Source organism: Schistocerca piceifrons, chromosome 10, assembly GCF_021461385.2.
Source record: "Schistocerca piceifrons isolate TAMUIC-IGC-003096 chromosome 10, iqSchPice1.1, whole genome shotgun sequence".
Classification (NCBI taxonomy): Eukaryota; Metazoa; Arthropoda; class Insecta; order Orthoptera; family Acrididae; genus Schistocerca; species Schistocerca piceifrons.
Window position 1 is genome coordinate 66,123,345 of NC_060147.1, and position 6,511 is coordinate 66,129,855.

A 6,511-nucleotide genomic window follows, 5' to 3' on the forward strand; every position below is an offset into this window, starting at 1 on the left:
GATGCTCTGTAGATAGAGTGTCTACCCAGTTGAGAAGATGTGTATTGGACACGTTCCACGTCATGGAGCGGAAACGATAAGAAGCTAGGTTAAAGCATATAAGCGTCATCGTACATAAAGTGCTCTAATTTTAAAACTCGTACCCATCCGTCCATCTCCAGTTCGAATGAACCTGGTACGGACATTACTTACAGAACAAAATTATCAAACAGACAGCAAGGAGAGCCGCAAACCATGGTCAAGACTATGCAGCCCCACCTTGCGCTGTGAATGAGTCCTACGCGGCAGTATGTGGCAGAGAGAGCTTTGTACGCACCGCCGCGGCCATGTTGGCCAGTCCGCCCCGGGTGGTCCAGTGGGGGACGGGGGCTCGCCGGCCATGCCGCCCCCATCACTCAGGCGGCCGGCGGGGGCGGACTCGCCCACCGCGCCTGTATCTGGGGCAGCGAGTACAGTCACTAGCCGCTGTCCTGCAACGCTCCGCGCCCTTTCCCAAGTCTGTACCTCTCTGTAACCACTATTCCGCAACTTACTGATCAGCTGTCCACAGCGACCTTTTTTTCTTTTTTTTTACGTATACATCTAGGTAGTGTGGCTATGAAATAACGGGACTCATGCCGTCACAGAGCAAGTACTCACGCGCCGAAGACCAATAGCTGTGAAGCCTTTTCAGTCTACTGCGGTATATCTGGCGTCTGTAGACAAATCAGTGTGCCCGTGGCCTTCGTTTGTGTAAGAGCTGGTTTTGCCGGAAAATAAGTCTAATAACAGAGCAACGAATTGTTCGAAGTTCCACATAAAACTCGGAGAAACTGCTACTGTGTGTTTGAAATCTTATGGGACTAGACTGCTAAGGTCATCAGTCCCTAAGCTTACACACTACTTAACCTAAATTATCCTAAGGATGAACACACACACCCCCATGCCCGAGGGAGGACTCGAACCTCCGCCGGGACCAGCCGCACAGCCCATGACTGCAGCGCCTAAGACCACTCGGCTAATCCCGCGCGGCGAAACTGCTACTGTAGCCTAACTGTTAATAAAAGATGTGTATGGTGAAGACTGTTTATGAAGTACGCTAGTTTTTGGGAAATTAAAGACTTTCCAAGATGGCTGAGAAGACGTTGAGGTTGACTCACGCGCGGGACGCCCTTCAGCGCCTAAAACTGATGAAAATGTCAAAAAGTAAGTAGTCTGATTGGATAGGACCGTCGACTGAGTATTCGATCGATTGCTAAACATTAAGAAACGGCAAAGAATAAGTAGGCAAATATTTATACAGATAATTTAACATGAGAGAGGTGTGTGCTAAACTGGTGGCGAAAATTCTCACTGTCGAACAAAAGTAAGCTCGTGAAAATGTTCGCACTGACACTCTGAATACCATGGGAAATGATCCTAATTGCTTTCAATGAGTGAAAACATTTGAAGAATTTTAGCTTTCCGCTTATTATGGAGAAACAAAGGGTCAGTTCGTTCACTGGAAGGTCTCATTTTCACTGAAAGCAAAAAAAAGTTCCAATGAGCAAATCAAGCGATTACGATGGCTTTTTTCCCAATATTCATTACATTGTGTATTTTTCCTGAAGGACAAACTATTAATAAACGTCACTAACTTGAGCTTCTCGTTCAACTTCGTGAGAAAATAAGAAAAGAATAACTCGAACTGCGGAAGAAACGCCACGGGTCCCACATAAAGACAACGCACAGGCCTACACTGCATTGTCTGTTAACAGGTTGCTGGCGAAATACAGCATCCCAGTCTTAGACCACCCACCTTATTCGGCTTACCTAGAAACCACGGCTTACCGAGAACCACATGAATTCTCTCTGTTCCCCAGAACTAAATCTCCATTAAAAAGAACAAATTTCAGTCCGTTGAAGGAGTGAAAGAAAAAGCGGCACGCCTCATCAAGGAGCTCACAGAGGAAAACATCCATCATTGTTTCTAGCCATGTAAAATTAGCATGGAAAGTTGGAGGGCTAGAGGAGGGCAGCAGATTCAGTGTAACAATAAGTAAATATGTATGTTTTCGAAATAAAATGTTTTACAGCAATATTTCCATTGGTTTGTAGCCACTCCTCGTATACTCGTCCGCCTTCGTAGTTCAGTCGTTAATGTGTCTGTCTACTATGCAGAGGACCTTTGTTCGATTCCTGGTTCTGCCACGGATTTTTTCCTTGACGGAAGGGCTGCAACGGGCTGCACTAAGTTTCGTGATGCCAAATGAGGGACTATTTGATTCAGAAGGATCAACAGGTCCGTCAACGTCGGTGAGAGCGCTGTGCTAACCATATGTCCCTCCTTACCGCATACGAACGACGCCACTGGCCAAGGATGACAAGGCGGTCAGTCGGTCTCGATTGGTCCGTCCTGAATAGATTCCAACGTGTATTCTCCGCACGTCATCGTTCAGCGTGTGGAGGAGGGTACTTCCGGTAACCACCCTCGCTATTCCTCCCCCACCTCCTTTTCCTGTTCCATTCGTGAATAGTGCGTTGGAATAAGATTGTTCGACGTATTCCTCTCCCTGTCTTCCCCTGCATTTTTTATTCTCTACAGCTCCCACTAGTGCCATAGTTAAGTCTCATAAGATTTCACACACTTTTTGAACAACATCGTTCTATGGCACCACATCATAAATGCTTCGACTCGCTTCTTTTCCTGGTTCCCAGAGTCCATGATTCACTTCCGTGCTTTGCTCGCGACGTAGTTTCTCAGAAGTTTCGTCCACAGATTACGGCCTGCCACCAGTTTTCTGTTATTCGCTATATCGCTCTTGTCAGCAGGTTTGACGCATGAACTGTTAAGCTGGTTGTGCGATAGTTCTCGCAGTTACATGCTCTTGTTAGCTTACGAATTGTGCGGATCATACCATTTCCAAAGTCTGATGGTATGTCTTCAGACTTTTAAGTTTTACACACTACCTAGAATAGTCGTTTGCTGGCCACTCCCCGCCATTCAGTGATTTTAGAAATTCTGAACGAGTCGTACCTGTCCTTCAGCTTTGATTGCAAATCCTCCAAGGCTTTGTGAAATTCAGATTGTAATATTGGATCCCCCCTGTATCGACTCCCATTTATTCTTACAACACGTCATCTTAGAGACCTTCAGCGGACATGGAAAGGGAAGAAAACAGTACCCATCCTTCCAGGGGAACTATCTCAGCATTCTTAATAGATTTACGATAATCACAGAAAAGCCAAATATAAATTATGATCCAAAGGAAGTCAAGACATCAGCTGCTATTGGGCACTGAAATGCATCAATAGAGGAAGCTGAAAATTTTTGCTGGTCTTGGACTCGAACCCGGATCTTTGCGTTTGTCGTGCGCGGTCACCTTGATCTCCTCGTCCATCCGGACACAATCCCTGACCGACTCAAATTTCCAATTCATCCACACTATGCTGACGCAGTGTTCCTGCCCATTATCCTTACTACTCTGAGCGATTCGCTGATTCCCATAAGGGTTAGAGGGTACTGGTGCATTTGCACTAAAAAGATCATTGGTCCGATTTAGGGGGCGACTGTTCTTTCGAACTCGTACGAAAGAACGGACACCACTTTTTGGCCCTCCTGCCATACATCTGGTCAAGGAAACTTTCCTGGTTGATATATAGGTTCAAATGGCTCTGAGCACTATGGGACTCAACTTCTGAGGTCATTAGTCCCCTAGAACTTAGAACTAGTTAAACCTAACTAACCTAAGGACATCACACACATCCATTCCCGAGGCAGGATTCGAACCTGCGACCGTAGCAGTCTCGCGGTTCCAGACTGCAGCGCCTAGAACAGCACGGCCACTTCGACCGGCGTTGATATATAGGAATGAGTCAAAAAGGACTTCACAACTTAAGAGTCATATAGACATTTATTGAGATAACGTACAGAATGTATCGTTTTGTAGCAAACAACCTCAAGTTTGAGTCCGCCGCGAGTAGCGCCAATGCAGTGCGCTGTTAGACTGGCAGTGGAGAGTGCTCACTTTTTGTTTTGGTTTCTTGAAACGAACTGCGGAACAATTGTTTGGCATAAATTTTGCATCGAATACGCTAAAGAACCACCAAGCAGCCCTATAATTTAGCCGATCAGAAAAATCGAATCCACGCTGCCCCTGCACAAGTCACGTCCGATGTGCTGCAACGAGTGTGGGAAGAAATTTATTACAGATGGGACGTTTGCCACATCACAAATGGCAGTCACATCGAACCAAAATGACACTTGACACTTTTACGTTAAATCTGAGGTTGTCTGCTACAAAAGACACATCTACGGAGTCTGTAAGTTATTTCAATAAATTTTTTTTTGTCATTCCAAATTTAAGTGCTTTCTGACTCATCCTATGTTTCAGTGCACAATAGCAGCTCATGTCTTTATTCCCTTTCGGTTGTAATCATCCTTGGCTACAGGTTGAAAAATGATCTCTCCTTCTTACGGACATGACCGAAGCAACAGCCATCGCTTAAATACAACCAAATCCAAACGGCCCTGCGGGGATTTGAAGCTAACACCACTCGAATAGGCATTTGGTGTCTCAACAGCTGCGTCAGTGTCTTTGTGTCACCAGTTCGAAATTGTCAACGAAGGCTCTAGTAAGTTACATGGTGAAAAAAAGAATTTCGGACCGCTAGGCGCGCCCTGTTTTCCGAATATAGGCGAGTTTGTCGAAGGAAAGGAGCAGATCTGCTGTCGCAACGTGTTTTTCTGCAGTGCGGCACGTAAAAGAGACAAATACTGGAGGTAAAAGTATGCGGCGTGTAACACGAATTTTCGAAGGTATATGCGCTATCACCCGCAGCTAACAGGCGCACTACACGTGTTTAGCACGTTCGGCGCTGTGTGTGGTCTGAAAAACCACGCTCCTTGATACGAGGAGTGCAGAACTCACTGACGCTTGCGCCAGATACAAGCTGCTCCTTCCCTGCGCTATTTTCCAGAGCAGCGGCTTTGGTTGTCTTTCGTAGAGTTGTGGTTACATGTTTAACCCTGTAACTCTGAAACTGGATGGAACAGGGCGAACATTATGCACAGCTAGAAATATTTCAAAGACGGAGATATCCCGGATGTAGCAAGGGCAGATAAGTGCGAAAATCATTGTACGAACAACCTAACGGGCTGGAATGAGATTTTCGCTCTGCTGCGGAGTGTGCGCTGATACGAAACTTCTTGACAGATTAAAACTGTGTGGTAGAGCACTTGCCAGCGAAAGGCAAAGGTCCCGAGATCGAGTCTCGGTCCAGCACATAGTTTTAATCTGTCGGGAAGTTTCATATCAGCGCACACTCTGCTGCAGAGTGAAATTCTCATTCTTGAAACATTTCCCAGGCCGTGGCTAAGCCATGTCTCCGCTATAGCCTTTCTTCCAGGAGTGCTAGTTCTGCAAGGTTCGGAGAAGAGCGTCTGTGAAGTTTGGAAGGTAGGAGACGAGGTACTGTCAGAATTGAAGCTGTGAGGACGAGTCATGAGTCGTGTTTGGGTAGCTCAGTTGGTAGAGCACTTTCCCTCGAAAGGCAAAGGTCCCGAGTTCGAGTCTCGGCCCGGCACACAGTGTTTATCTGTCAGGAAGTTTCAGCTTAACGGGTTATGCACCGAAGTAGCTGACAAGAACAAAACCCTGAAGAATGGGAAAGAAAATAGAGAATCTGTTGGATTAGGATCAGTTTGGCTTACGGAACAGTAAAGGCACGCGAGAGAGGTCTGACGTTGAGCTTTATATTGGAAGTAATACTTCAAGAAAATGAGTGCACATTGAAAAGAGTTGTTGACTATTCGTTCGAGAAAACAAATTGGTACGAGGCGGATGGTATTCTAAGGAAAGGTAAGGAAAGACGGATAATATACAGAATGTACTAGAGCCAAGTGGGAACAATAAAAGACTAGGAATGAAGTGTTAGGTTTAACCCTCGCAATGCCGGGGGAGGAAGGGAGGGAGATACTTCTGGAGCACTTTTCGAAAATATAGTAATGTAATAACGTGTATCACATTTTAATATTTTGAAATAACGAGTTACTCTTCTTAATGGTTTCTTGTACCATATTCCGTGATTATTTTAAATTTCTCAGCAAATGTTAACATTTGGGTCTAAGTAGTGAATGTGACTTTTTGCAACAAACTCATAATCATGTTTTCTGGTTCAGGACCTTTCTTACATATATGTTTGGTCTTAAAGAGTATGTTTTGAATAAAAGTCAACGACATTAACGAAATTTGCACTATAAAAAAAATACGGAGACGATAAGGTACCCGTCCCCTTGGGTTACATATTACAAAAAATGTGTTCATACTGCTAAGCCTGGTACTGCTAAGATCTGGACCCTACTTACATATCATTACCTCTTTACAAAGTATGTTGTTAATAAAAGTTAACAACAAGTAACTTTTTTCCTTGGTGTTTTGTGTGGGCATAAAGTACCCTTCTCGCTCCCCTTGGTAGCCCAGGTTATGAAAAAATGCGGTGATGGTGTTAGGGTTAGAAAGGATGGAAGGCAGGGATACAGTCTTGTATCCCT

General features: G+C 45.0%; 1 non-coding gene across 1 annotated transcript; it reads left to right on the plus strand.

Annotated features, from left to right (window-relative positions):
• Nucleotides 1–5,471: 5,471 nt before the first annotated feature.
• Nucleotides 5,472–5,546, plus strand: Trnas-cga. Its single transcript has one exon. It is a non-coding gene; the product is annotated as a tRNA-Ser (tRNA).
• The last annotated feature ends 965 nt before the right edge of the window (nucleotides 5,547–6,511 follow it).